Source organism: Centruroides vittatus, unplaced genomic scaffold (genome assembly GCF_030686945.1).
Source record: "Centruroides vittatus isolate TY-2023 unplaced genomic scaffold, ASM3068694v2 contig_340, whole genome shotgun sequence".
Classification (NCBI taxonomy): domain Eukaryota; kingdom Metazoa; phylum Arthropoda; class Arachnida; order Scorpiones; family Buthidae; genus Centruroides; species Centruroides vittatus.
In genome coordinates, this window is record NW_027122165.1 from 141,053 (window position 1) to 155,344 (window position 14,292).

The 14,292-nt window shown below is 30.8% G+C and overlaps 1 long non-coding RNA gene across 1 annotated transcript; it reads right to left on the reverse strand.

Annotated features, from left to right (window-relative positions):
* Positions 1-514: 514 nt before the first annotated feature.
* Positions 515-14,057, reverse strand: LOC136974062 (uncharacterized). Its single transcript, XR_010880591.1, has 3 exons — positions 13,963-14,057; positions 13,669-13,892; positions 515-616 (listed from the first exon to the last, which is right to left on the reverse strand). It is a non-coding gene; the product is annotated as an uncharacterized lncRNA (long non-coding RNA).
* Between the last annotated feature and the right edge of the window lie 235 nt (positions 14,058-14,292).

A 14,292-nucleotide genomic window follows, 5' to 3' on the forward strand; every position in this document is an offset into this window, starting at 1 on the left:
GTATCCTCTTTCCTCACTTTACCATATTACACCAGACATATCTAAATATTTAAGAAAAATATCGATACACTTTAACTGTGAAGTATTCAAAAAGGAAAGAGACGACTGATAAAATAAATCCAACTACTAGAATTGAAAACGGTCCAGCTAAATCATTCATATTTAAAATATTATTGGATTTGGAGTATTCTGAATTTGATACTCTAAATCTTTCGAGTTTTCTTAGTTCGTCATTTTTGAATTGGCTTATAATTCCACTTTCAAATAAGTGCGAAATTCTAAAATTGAATTAAAAAGTATACGCTTTAGAAATTAATTTGAAGCAAAACATAATATAAAATATTTCTATAACTTACACTTTGTCGACTTTTTTCTTGTATAAAAATTTCTTGCCTAGACCCAATGCTATATTTGTAGCATATAGTTGATCTGTGGATATCAGAAAATTTTCTATTCCCAAAGGAATAAACGTTAATTCCAAAAGAAGCTCAAAATGTATATAGGCAACTTTTTCTGTCATCATTCTTATAGCAAAGCTTTCGTTCAACGTGGCTTTTCTCAATTTATTTGATTTCATTAATTTTTCCAAGGCCATGCCGTTGCTATCAGTTAAATTCTGTAAATAATATCAATAGTTATTATTATTTTATACAATACAAAATTAAATTATTACTAAAAACATTCAACAATAGAGAAGTTCAATGCCTTAACTCGTTTCTGCACTTCATCTACACTTATTATTTCGTCCTGATTAATTTGGTAAGCTATTTTATCTTCCTTGTGAATATTCTTTTGATTATGTAAGTATTCCTGGGAAAATTCTTGGAAATATTTTATCTATTCAATATAATCAATCTTTTTTTGATTGAAAGAGCCAGATTTAGTATTACGAAAGTTGTTAATAACTTTCCAAAAGGCTCTCGTGTCTCTTGATTCTATAAGCTTTTTGTTAATATTGATCAAGTAAAGTTTCTTTTTTGCCTTAATTAAGTTTGTATATATTTTTTTTGCTTTTTACATAGTTTGATAATGCTTCAGGAGTATTATATTTCCTAAAAATTTTAAGATCTTTTTGCTTTTTAAGTTTGTGGTGATAACAAGAGTTGTCAAACAATTGATTTTTAGATTTTAATTTGGAGGCGTGATTACGTCGCATGACACAACATTCTACTATTTTAGAAATTAATCTTTGGTAATTGACAATCGGTTTATTTTTTTCCTCCAGCCTTAGTGTTCAGCTGTTATAAAATCAACTCTTTTTAACCATTTTTGCTTATCAATCCTGGATTTACATTTTTTGCTGATTTCCGATATATAATCTTTTTTAATAATGTAACTTCTATATCCTTTTTAGTTAATAATGTGAATTTTACTGGAAAATGATCCGATGTGTCTTCATCAAGAACTGTTATGGTCTGACAATGTTCGATTAACTTTTCGGAACATATAATGAAATCTACGATTGACTTCCTATTTTGTGATATGTATGTGTATTCTGCTGTACAATATGTATATATTCTACTGTACAACATTCTGCTGTATTTGTACAATAGAGAAGTTACCTGATAATAATAAACTAAACTCGTACAATATAAATTCAATGAAAATTTTCCTCAGAGTCCTAACAACATAAAGATCAAAAACAATTAGATAGTAAGCCTGTGTAATTAAGTGTACTGAAAGGTCGCACTATTTGACTATTCCAAATCCGGATAATATTCAAATCGGAGAAAAGTAATATTTTTTCATTTTTACTACTGACAGTTACTGCATTTATCGTATTTACTCGCATATAAGACGATGTTTTTATCCATTTTTTACTCTTTAAAAACCTAGGTTGTCGTATACGCTCGAGTGAAGGATTCTTTTCGTTTTTTGTATAATTTTTGTAAACTGTGTATTCGCATTTTTACCGGATTCTCACCTTCTGATGTTTAAAAACAAAAGTATTTGATCTGGGTCGTTTGAATCGTTCTTGTGTATTGTCAGGAGTATAAATAAATAGCAATAGGAAAAGCAAAGCTTTTGAATTGAATTCCAAAATTACAAGGGAGCCCGATATAAGTTTTAATTCATTCCCAAGTGAAAGCAAGTGATTATTTGGAAACCAGAATTCGAAAAATCTCATAAGTGTAATCGACGAAGAGTGGATTCGACTGTTAAGAATAGGTTAAAGAAGGTTCCTAATCGACCAGCTTTATGTAAACAAATTATGTTGTGGATTTTACAAGATTTTTCCTTAAAATTTAAAATGCCAGTAATTTTTGCGGGACAATGTATGCATTTACGTGCATTTGATATTTTATTTGTTATTAAACAAAACGAATATATTTTGATCTTTAATTTATTAATACAACTCTAAAGAAAATTAGAAGTCATACCTCGTCCTATATACGAGGTCGTCTTATATTCGAGTAAATACGGTAAATAGTTTATTTAAATTGTTTAGTTGATAATTTATCTAGTATTTATTATTTAATCTGTTTATTTATTTTAATTTATAGCGAAGCGTCCAAACTTTAGAATAATTGGGGCCTATCAGCATCCGGATATTCAATTTTCATGAACATTCAAATATTTGTATAAATCAGTATTTTACGAACATATAGTATATGTTCATCAGCATATGGTGAAAATCTTTTAGTCAGAATTATGAAAATTATAAACGAACTTTTCAAACCAATTTTTGTATACATTGAAAACAAAAAACCAGCAGAGTAAGTAACTTTTCGGGCAAAAAGTGAAAAGTCTGGTAGCTTCATCTGTTATGTTATTTTATTTATAAAAATTTCTATATTATTGATTATTATAAAATGGCAACAAGCGTAATTTTGAGAACACAAACAAGTTTTTTTAAAAGCATTGTAAAAGTTAATGAGAAGTAACATCATTAAATCTGACTCTACTCGAGATATGATCTACGTCTGTTTTACTCCTTCGATCTTTAACGACGACATTTACTAGCATAAATAATTTCATTACACGAACGTCTGTTCAAAATGTCAGATATCTTAGACAGAATGGAGAAGAGTTATTAAATTTGAAATTGGTTGAACAATGTCGTGCGACACCCTATGCAAACGCACACGCACAAACACACATATACAGAAAAAACCCCCAACTTTTCCTGGATTTTTCTTAGTACTAAATACATGTTGTTAACGCAATTATAGATGACTTTAATGATGAAGTAACAGTCATTTGTACATGTATGCAAATACTAATGTGTCGGCATTTGTAGTACTTGCTCTACTGTATCATTGGAATATCTATAAAGTTGTGTATAGACGAATTACATTATATTATAATTTAAAAATCTATTATATTCAATTTAAGTGTATACTACAATGTGTTTAACATAGTGGCGATTAAAATTTTGAATTTGCTCCGTGGAATTGCTGGAATGTCTAAAAACTATGAGGAAATACAGTACATTTATTTCCTTCGGAATAAGCACAAGGTTGCTATTGAGAACAAATCATAAGCAACACTTTCTGTGAAAAAAGTAGTTTTATTGACACAAAAGGATATGCATTTCGCTGAGTGCAGTAAGTGCTGGCAATCAAGCTGGCTGAGAGATCTCACTCGACAGCGTCAAGGTTCTTTAGAAATATTATTATTAAAAGGAAACTTTTTCAAAACGTAGGAATTATTAAAATACTAGCAGGTAGGCCCGGCGTTGCTCGGACAAAAGTAACGATAGCGAAAATTAACGTTATTACGTTATAGTCAACCTTACCCGTTTTCACAGAATGCAAAAATTGGGTCCCCCTGTTTCCGGACTTATTAGAGAATTTTTAGGTCAGTCTAAAAATATGTTCGATTTCACGCAAAAACGAAAATAAAACTGCATCTGCGTCATGCACGTCGTTTTCTCTTATTAACAATTCCATTGTTACGTAACACTCCCATTGTTGACACTTCCATTATTGACACTTCCATTGTTACTTAACACTTCCATTGTTGATGGAAGTGTTAAGCCTAAAACCTCCACCTCTCCCCCGTGGGGAGGAATTTCGAAAAATCTCTTCTTAGTGCGCGTTCTCGTGACGTACCCTAACTGTGTACCAAATTTCAAATTTCAACTCCTAACCATTTGGGCTCTGCGCTGTTTATTATTATTATTATTACCAACTCGTCTCGATTATATGTATAGAAACGGAATACACAGAATGAATCTCAACAATCCCTGGTGTTGTCATCAATGATATCTGGCAGCCATTACTAACTAAACAGAAGAGCTCATTTTAAGATGTACAGTAGAGCGTCGATAAGTGGAACGTCGGTAATTGGAATGGACGGAAAAGTGGAACGATTTTCAGTCGGACTGTGTCGTGCTGAATCGAATGTTTTTGATACTAAATTTACTTCTAAAGCATAATTTTCATGTTTTTTTATATTCTTTAATATATTTATTTTGTTTGTACAAAATGCAAGAAATAATTTTTAACGATACGATAGCCTCGATGATTATTATAAAAATTTTCGTTAGGCTTAAAATCGACGAAAATTCAACACGAAGCGACACGCAACGGAGAAAAATTTCAACAGGAAGCGATACGCGACGGAGAAAAATTTGAACATCGGACAGGTTAATGTATTTTTTCGTACAAAGTCGGAAACTGGAACAAATCATTAACTGGAAGGACCCCAGTCCCCAATTGGTTCCACTTATCGACGCTCTACTGTACTTCCTTTTTTTCTTTACCCCACTTCATCGTATCTCGCTGTGTCGTACAACACATCAGAAATTTTGATAACGATACTGTGAATACTTTTGCACTTTTCTTATTAGCCTGTCGTAGTTAGTTTACGTTATTGTGTTTTTCTACATTTTAATGAAGTAACATTTCATATATTTCGTCAGAATTATATCGTACTTTACAAATAATCCCTATTAATTTTACAACGTTTTATTTCTTACCTAATTACTTAATTTTTATATTTAATATATTTCTGTTTTTATTATTTTACTCAATGTCTCTATACGGTTTAACCAAAATTCTTTAGCTCTACTATTTTACTTGTCACTCATGTTTCACATAAAAATTTGGGTCATTCCAGCGGTCACTTAATAATCATAACTAATTATATTTACTTTGAATTTTTTCGTATGCGTATACTAAATAAATTTTTATACATCCTGTAAATATTATATAATTTTTACTAATATATTTCATATAATAAGACTGAAGAGGGGTGTTCCTGTATTGTTTGTTCTCAACAACAACCTTGTGCTAATTCCGAAGGAGATACATGTAATTAGGGAAACAGCAAGCAACCAAGTTCGAAGGAAACATATTCTTTAAAGCATGTACCATGTTATATTTTGAATTTTTTAATATTTCTGTTAATATGTAATTTACATTTACATATATTTTCAGTATTTAACAGTACATTGTGTCTGTCATAATACGCAAACGAGGAGACTGAACTCTGGTCTCCCGAAATTCATACCGCAATAGTATGAAATTGTAGAGATAATTCTTTTAATAAAATAATTAATAACACTTTAATTTAAAAGCTTTATCATCGGTTCATATGAATTGCTAAATATTTAAGGAAATAGGTAAGCTTAAGAAATTACAGCTACATACATACAAAAGCTTAAAGGGAAAGATGTCTGTGCTATTTATAAACCTAAGCAAACGAGCACGTCAGTCGAAATATTGCAATGACAATGTTTTTTACATACCGATTTTTTCTTTTCATTTTTCTCGAAAACTTAATCAGGTATGCCTTAACCTATATAGGTTAACGTATTGTACCTTGCACAAAAAATCCTTTTATGTTATAATACGTAAACGTATTATATCTCGCATAACGTTTATTACATAAGTTTTCTAACAATGGTGAAAATTCATTGCTTATGCAGATTGTCAAATCGCCTTAATTTAGTGTCCTCCAATAATCTAACGTGACTTTTCAAGCAGTCGCTACACTTCAGTCACGGACGAAATTCTTGTAGTACTACTAATCGCTCATCGCTTGCCTAATGCTGGGTTCGAAGCATCGGTCGTTTGTTTTTTTTAATTGTAAATTTCCGCCACTGATCATCAGAAATATAATTTTATCTGTTATTTTCATACTTTTCTTTCTTTATAACGTTTTATTTGCGTTTATTTTTTGTAATTAGAGACGATACAGCTTTAAAATAAACAGATCAGGTCTCACTTGCCAATAGACTATCTCAACTTTCACCGATTGTCGTCGGTTCCTTTGTAATCGGAGAAAAAGAGATCGGATGTCAATGTCCAGTGTTAAGTGTTTATTGCTTTTGCCGTAATCTGAGTAGAGCGGGAGAGGTCACTTAATAAACCGCCAAGTGTTTTATTACCCTTTAAACAACTCCTCCCCACTTGTTATTCTTAGTAATCTGAGAAGGGTAGATCGTGGGTCAAGGTCAGTAAAAGTTTATTACTTTAGCAACAGGGTGTCATATGAGCTGCCACCCACTCCCCACCCTTAATGACAACAACGCGCTAAGTGCTTTATTACTGTGTAAACAAAAACCTCTTTCTCTATCAGAAATGGGTCAGTTGTCAAGGCTACTGTTTGATTGTATTGAACAGAATGCTGTCCTTGATATTTACGAATCATTTTGTAAAAACTGTTTACTTTTAATTCCTTTCTTGTAATTTATTTCCGCCTCGGTTATAAAATTGCTTTTTATCATGTTTTAAATCTGCGCGTTTTATAATACGCTTGTATAAAGTAACGAATTAAAATTGAAATGCACATTTCGTTGTTTCATAAAATATTTATTGATTTTGATCAGAGTTCAAGTTTGCAAAAATGTTTCCATATCTCTACATCTTCGTTATTACATATATATGAATAAAATATATTGTCATTTTATAAACAGATCTTATTGAATTCAATTTGTTTTATTTTCTTGTATTTATATTCGTATTGTATTCGAATTCGCCATTTTATAATTTGTAAATATGCACGTATCACATTATATTTCATTCGTTTAATTCTATACTACTTATGTAAAAACTATTTTTATATCATTTAATTTCCTTTTATATGTTTTTAATTAGTTTTTTAAGCTAATGCGACCTAATCTACGAATGGCAGCTTCCCCGCATCACATAGAATTCTACGGGAAAGCCATCACTGCAGGCGTAAAGTTGCCTCTGTAAAGTTGTTTATCCGGGAAACATGCCGTTCAGGAATCATTTTCGACATTTTAAAAGAATATAAATATACACACTGTTTTATATTTTTAATGAATATTTATTTCAATAATCAAAAGCTATACATTCTTCTGGGCATGATTTCGAAAGAAGCCTTCTAATGAATAAGGTTAAACAATTGTAAACAACCTGATGGTGTTTTGAAATATAATAAATATAAATATTTTACATGGCATAATTAAACGCGACACATTGCATTATCGCCATGTAATTCAGATGCAATGTATCGCTCTTGGCGATACATTGCATCTGAATTTGATTTCCCTTCCCCTTTTTGCAATCTCGCCACTTTATTGCTTACTGATTAAGTTTTGCAAGTTCAAAGACAAAACACGACGTATATTGGTTCGTTATTATCCAATAAAACATTCGAAAATTTCCTTGAATATGATTTGTTAAAAGGTGTAAGCCACACCTTGTTCTACTTGCTTGATTGGGCATTCTTGTTGGTCACACCCTGCATACAGCTATTGGCCGTGAATCGTTACCAAACTATATCAGATTTGCGAATCAGAGACAACAAAGATATGTAAGCGACCAATCTGCCAGAAATGCACATTAATGTCAAGGTAGAACAATCAAGAGATGCCCAATCAAGCAAGTAGAACAAGGTGTGGCTTACACCTTTTAACAAATCATATTCAAGGAAATTTTCGAATGTTTTATTGGATAATAACGAACCAATATACGTCGTGTTTTGTCTTTGAACTTGCAAAACTTAATCAGTAAGCAATAAAGTGGCGAGATTGCAAAAAGGGGAAGGGAAATCAAATTCAGATGCAATGTATCGCCAAGAGCGATACATTGCATCTGAATTACATGGCGATAATGCAATGTGTCGCGTTTAATTATGCCATGTAAAATATTTATATTTATTATATTTCAAAACACCATCAGGTTGTTTACAATTGTTTAACCTTATTCATTAGAAGGCTTCTTTCGAAATCATGCCCAGAAGAATGTATAGCTTTTGATTATTGAAATAAATATTCATTAAAAATATAAAACAGTGTGTATATTTATATTCTTTTAAAATGTCGAAAATGATTCCTGAACGGCATGTTTCCCGGATAAACAACTTTACAGAGGCAAACTTTACGCCTGCAGTGATGGCTTTCCCGTAGAATTCTATGTGATGCGGGGAAGCTGCCATTCGTAGATTAGGTCGCATTAGCTTAAAAAACTAATTAAAACATATAAAAGGAAATTAAATGATATAAAAATAGTTTTTACATAAGTAGTATAGAATTAAACGAATGAAATATAATGTGATACGTGCATATTTACAAATTATAAAATGGCGAATTCGAATACAATACGAATATAAATACAAGAAAATAAAACAAATTGAATTCAATAAGATCTGTTTATAAAATGACAATATATTTTATTCATATATATGTAATAACGAAGATGTAGAGATATGGAAACATTTTTGCAAACTTGAACTCTGATCAAAATCAATAAATATTTTATGAAACAACGAAATGTGCATTTCAATTTTAATTCGTTACTTTATACAAGCGTATTATAAAACGCGCAGATTTAAAACATGATAAAAAGCAATTTTATAACCGAGGCGGAAATAAATTACAAGAAAGGAATTAAAAGTAAACAGTTTTTACAAAATGATTCGTAAATATCAAGGACAGCATTCTGTTCAATACAATCAAACAGTAGCCTTGACAACTGACCCATTTCTGATAGAGAAAGAGGTTTTTGTTTACACAGTAATAAAGCACTTAGCGCGTTGTTGTCATTAAGGGTGGGGAGTGGGTGGCAGCTCATATGACACCCTGTTGCTAAAGTAATAAACTTTTACTGACCTTGACCCACGATCTACCCTTCTCAGATTACTAAGAATAACAAGTGGGGAGGAGTTGTTTAAAGGGTAATAAAACACTTGGCGGTTTATTAAGTGACCTCTCCCGCTCTACTCAGATTACGGCAAAAGCAATAAACACTTAACACTGGACATTGACATCCGATCTCTTTTTCTCCGATTACAAAGGAACCGACGACAATCGGTGAAAGTTGAGATAGTCTATTGGCAAGTGAGACCTGATCTGTTTATTTTAAAGCTGTATCGTCTCTAATTACAAAAAATAAACGCAAATAAAACGTTATAAAGAAAGAAAAGTATGAAAATAACAGATAAAATTATATTTCTGATGATCAGTGGCGGAAATTTACAATTAAAAAAAACAAACGACCGATGCTTCGAACCCAGCATTAGGCAAGCGATGAGCGATTAGTGTTGTCAACCTGCATCACGCTTGACTGCACAATTAGTCCCTCCAGCTCGATTTCCTCACCCCTATTACGGCGCAAATCGGACCAGTCCACCTGAAATGCCTTTGCTAACAGGTAGGACGTCCTGGCGTATTACGTGATCAATTCTTTCTCTGTCGATTTTTCTCGACAACTTAATCAGGTATGCCTTAACCTATATAGGTTAACGTATTGTACCTTGCACAAAAAATCCTTTTATGTTATAATACGTAAACGTATTATATCTCGCATAACGTTTATTACATAAGTTTTCTAACAATGGTGAAAATTCATTGCTTATGCAGATTGTCAAATCGCCTTAATTTAGTGTCCTCCAATAATCTAACGTGACTTTTCAAGCAGTCGCTACACTTCAGTCACGGACGAAATTCTTGTAGTACTACTAACGGAAAAAATTGGAAAATCAATTTCCTAAGTCCATTTTTTCTATTTATTATTTTTTTTTATTTTTTTATTTTTTTTTTTTGTTAAATTTACGGTAAATATCCGAAAAATTCCGTGACTTTACAAAAAGTTACCAAAGGTATTATTGCGAGTAAACCTAGAGATCATCAATATTCCTATTAGGTTGTCTTCGTTAGTTAAGGGCAGAGGATTTGATATAACGGTCACGAAGTTTAGTGAATTTTATTACTAAGCTGCAATGAAAGTTTTCCTATCAACAATTGAATCTTTCTATTCTCTGTTATTTCGAAAATAAAGATTTAAAAAATACATCTTATTGTATGGATCATTGCGTATCGGATAATCGTAAATCGAGGTAAAATTATATTTCTTTAGTTTTGTTCCAAGTATATTAGAATTGATAAGAATTACCCATAGCCAAAAATAATTTTCAACTATGTTAGCTATCAGGAGAATATAAATTTACCTACATACAAAACATAAATACGATTATAAAAATAAAAAACGGATGAGCTTAAATATAATAAAAATAATACACTTTTAGCAACAATTTCAATTTTACTGTGAGAAATTTCATTAATATTTTCGTCATTCTTTGATGACTTAAAAGTTTTAAATCATAAATATTTTAACTCTTTAAAGTTTAGCCGAACTTTTTTGAAACACCCTGTTAATATATAAAAGAAGTTTGATGTCAATCTGATCATGTTCCAAAAATATTTATTACTTATTATCGCTTGAAAACCAGATTCAGGTTTTCTAAATTTTTTGATTTGGTATCTGTTAACTTACGACGAAATTCCTCGTAAGTTACAACATACGACAAGTCTAGTATTCGAAAATTCCACAAAGTTAAGAAAGTTAGGTTATTGTAGAAAGTTTCTTTAATATTGCAATATCTAATAACTCATGTAATTCGATGCATTGTGAATTGTAATGTTCAACAGTTAGGCTCTGTTGGTAAATACTCAAATCTGTCGTTATACTTTAACAATGACAATGGCATGGAAATACACGCATGTACCGGAAATGTGTGTGTATGTGTCTATGTGTGTATATATATTTAATAATAAATATATGTACATAAAGCGAATTAATATGCATATGTATATGTTACCGGCAAAACCCGATTTTACGCCAAACTAGTTTAGAATTATTATTTAAGTATATTAATGGTTAATTTAAGTTCATCATAAAACACAAATAAGTTCAATTTTAACTTTAGTTTGATTTTAAAAGTCGTTTTTATTATTTCGTTTGAATTTTTGAAAATATTTTCGAAAGTTAATTACTTTTAAAAGTGCATGGCTTAAAATATATATATATATATATATATATAAACTGATAAGTACTGATTAGCTTATTTTTATTCTACAGTTTTGTACAAGTGTTGTGTCACTTCTAATCAATATCGTTTTTGATTAATGTTAAACTAGGTATCGAAGATGGCGGCTTGTCTCCGATTCCAGCGATCAGAAGACAGGGAACAGTGGGGACGCACGTTCTAACCTAACCTGTTGTAATAATTTGGTTGCTAATAATTATGGTAATTTATTAGAATAGGTTAGTTTAGGTTAGAACACGCGTCCCTACTGTTCCGTCTTCTGATTGCTGGAATCGGAGACGAGCCGCCACCTTCAATGTCTAAGGTAACATTAACCACGTTTTTTATAATGAAGTAGGCTATGTTTGAATAAATATTGTTCATATAACTAATTGCCTTTTAATTTTATTTTAACAATTAATATACTTGAATAATAATTATAAAGTAGTTTGGCCTGACACGCTTACGCCAAACTAGTTTGGCCTAAGCAAAACTAGTTCGGCATAAAATCGGGTTTTGCCGGTAACATATGTACATATTAATTAGCTTTAAATTGTTAAAAACGTTTTTCCATTTCGAAAAATATAAAATCGGCAAAATCGCCAATAACTAAGACGACAATTTGTCTTCAGTATATGACCATTGAACTGTGTTTATTCGTATATGTAATTAAACTAAGTTAGTCCTAAAACAGTATTTTTTCTGCCAAACTAAATTATATTAATCAAAAGAAAGTAATTACTTATTGCATATAATTTAGTATTTGATTTTACACATGTACTGTACATGATAGATTTAATAAATTATTATTAACTTCATTCCATGTATTAACTTCATTCCAATTATTATTAACTTCATTCCATTCGTATATCTTCGACAATTATTAACTTCTATATCAAGTTGACTTTTATTGGGCTGCAATATGAGAAATGTACGCCTATAAACTCACACAGTCGATTGTCTGTCTCCCATAATTTTGAAAAGGTTATTAGACCAGATTCGGTTACAAAGGGGCAAAAAATTCCCGTTAACTATACAATAAGTTCCGGTCTAAACCGGAAATCACGTTATTGCAATTCAAATATTTTCCAACTCACATCAATCAAACGTACTGGATGAATGTACTTCTGATATAGCCTATGAAATTAACTCAGTTTTGTACAGTGGCACGATGACACTAATATGAGATCGACAGCATAAATTAAAATATGGTAAAAAATTGCAGCCAGCATTGTCATAATTTCACAAGAATTTTTGCTCAATTACATTAAACTTTAACTCTTAAAACAAAATTAACTTATTTAAATTCTTTTCAATAAAAAATTTACAAGGTGTCTTCCAAATTACTCTTATGATAAAAAAACTACTATAAACTGGCACTTTTTTCCAGCGCATACCTGTGTAACAGACTGGCCATATTTGTCGGGTTTTATTTATTTGCCTAACACGTAAAGAATCAGCTTTTCGTAGAATATTCTCCTAGCAAATACGTATTCACAGAGATGTGTAGTTTCTGGTGTTTTTATGTAGAATATTCGAAATTCACACGCTACTTACTACATTCATTCGTTAATATTTAATAAATTTTCCGGATTATCGTAATTAAAGTCCAATTAGAAAACACTGTCAGCAAATATATTTAACAGTCTACATGCAATTTAATCTGGTTTGGTGATGTTTTGGAACACGCGTAAGACATTTTGGAGAAAACATTAGTATAAAAACGCACCAGAATGACATTTTTCCCATGCATGCAATTGGAAATTATATAAAGTTGGTCGTGAAGAACATAAACTTTAATTTATTAAGGTTAGATTGAAAATTTCAAACTTAAAAAGCACTACCATAGCGCAGGTGAAATGCATCACAAAGGATTATAGTCAATGCATTAAACACTTTCAGAGTTTTCAGATATTACGCCTTCAGAACGGGAACCATATATAGTATTACATACTGTATCTTAAGTCAGCATCATACACAAATAAATTTCGAAGGCAAAAGTTGTTATAAAGGTGAGTTTTTTCATGATAATTTTTTTCGTAAATGCATTGCAGGTGTCTTGAATTGTTGCAACACAAGATTGAGTAGCATATATTGCAAAATATTTCTCCAGGCGACGTTGATTATTAATAATTTCATTATTCCTGCTGTTCGTGAAACATACACAAAACTTAATTTGACTAAATCAAAGTTAAAATTATGATGTCAAATTTTAATATTTATATTTGCCTACTTAATATATTAAAATTTTATTCAGAAAATTTGAAAGCAAAAATAAGTAGCGTAAAAGAAAGTTTAATCAATTTGTGAGTAGCGGTAAAATCTTTCACTGCTGGTCACTAATTAATAGAAAGGCAAACCATTCTTAAGTGACATAAATTTTATCTTCGAGCTATAACCTGTTTAGAATTGATGTAAAATTAAAAATATGGAAATTGTACATACGTGAATTGTGCGTAGAATGAAAGCATCAATGAATATAGTATATTCTCCATTTTCTGAAGCCTTCACTAATTCAGTAAATGTTCTGGGCACATTTTCTCGACCGGGAAAAGTGATAAAAGACATTAATGCACCGCTGTAGCTAGCAGTAAGTATAAATATTGCAAAAATCCAACCAGAGACAATCAGTCTGCAACTGTGGCCAAAAGGTGAAAATAACTCATTTCCTGCCATTAATAATACGTTATTATTAGTTGTAATTGTTACGTAAATCGTTGTTGATATAAATGTTCTTACCTTGATTACAAAATGATCCAAATAACGCCCAAGCAATATCGTATGCTTTTGAACGTTTTTTGTTTCTCAATTCTTCATGTTTTCGAAATATTATTTTGAATAAAATCACAGCGATAATAAACACAGAAAACGTTATCAACCACATCTGTAAATAATTAGGAAAAAAACATTACATATAGTTACATAAATACATACATAGATATATGAAAATACTATTGTTTTCTTAAAAGCTTTGATGTTTTCTTCCTGTTAGTTTTGAAATACACTAACAAAGCGTGGTTGGTCTTCGGAGATTACTTTTATTAGATTATTTCTTCATAAAAATTAAAT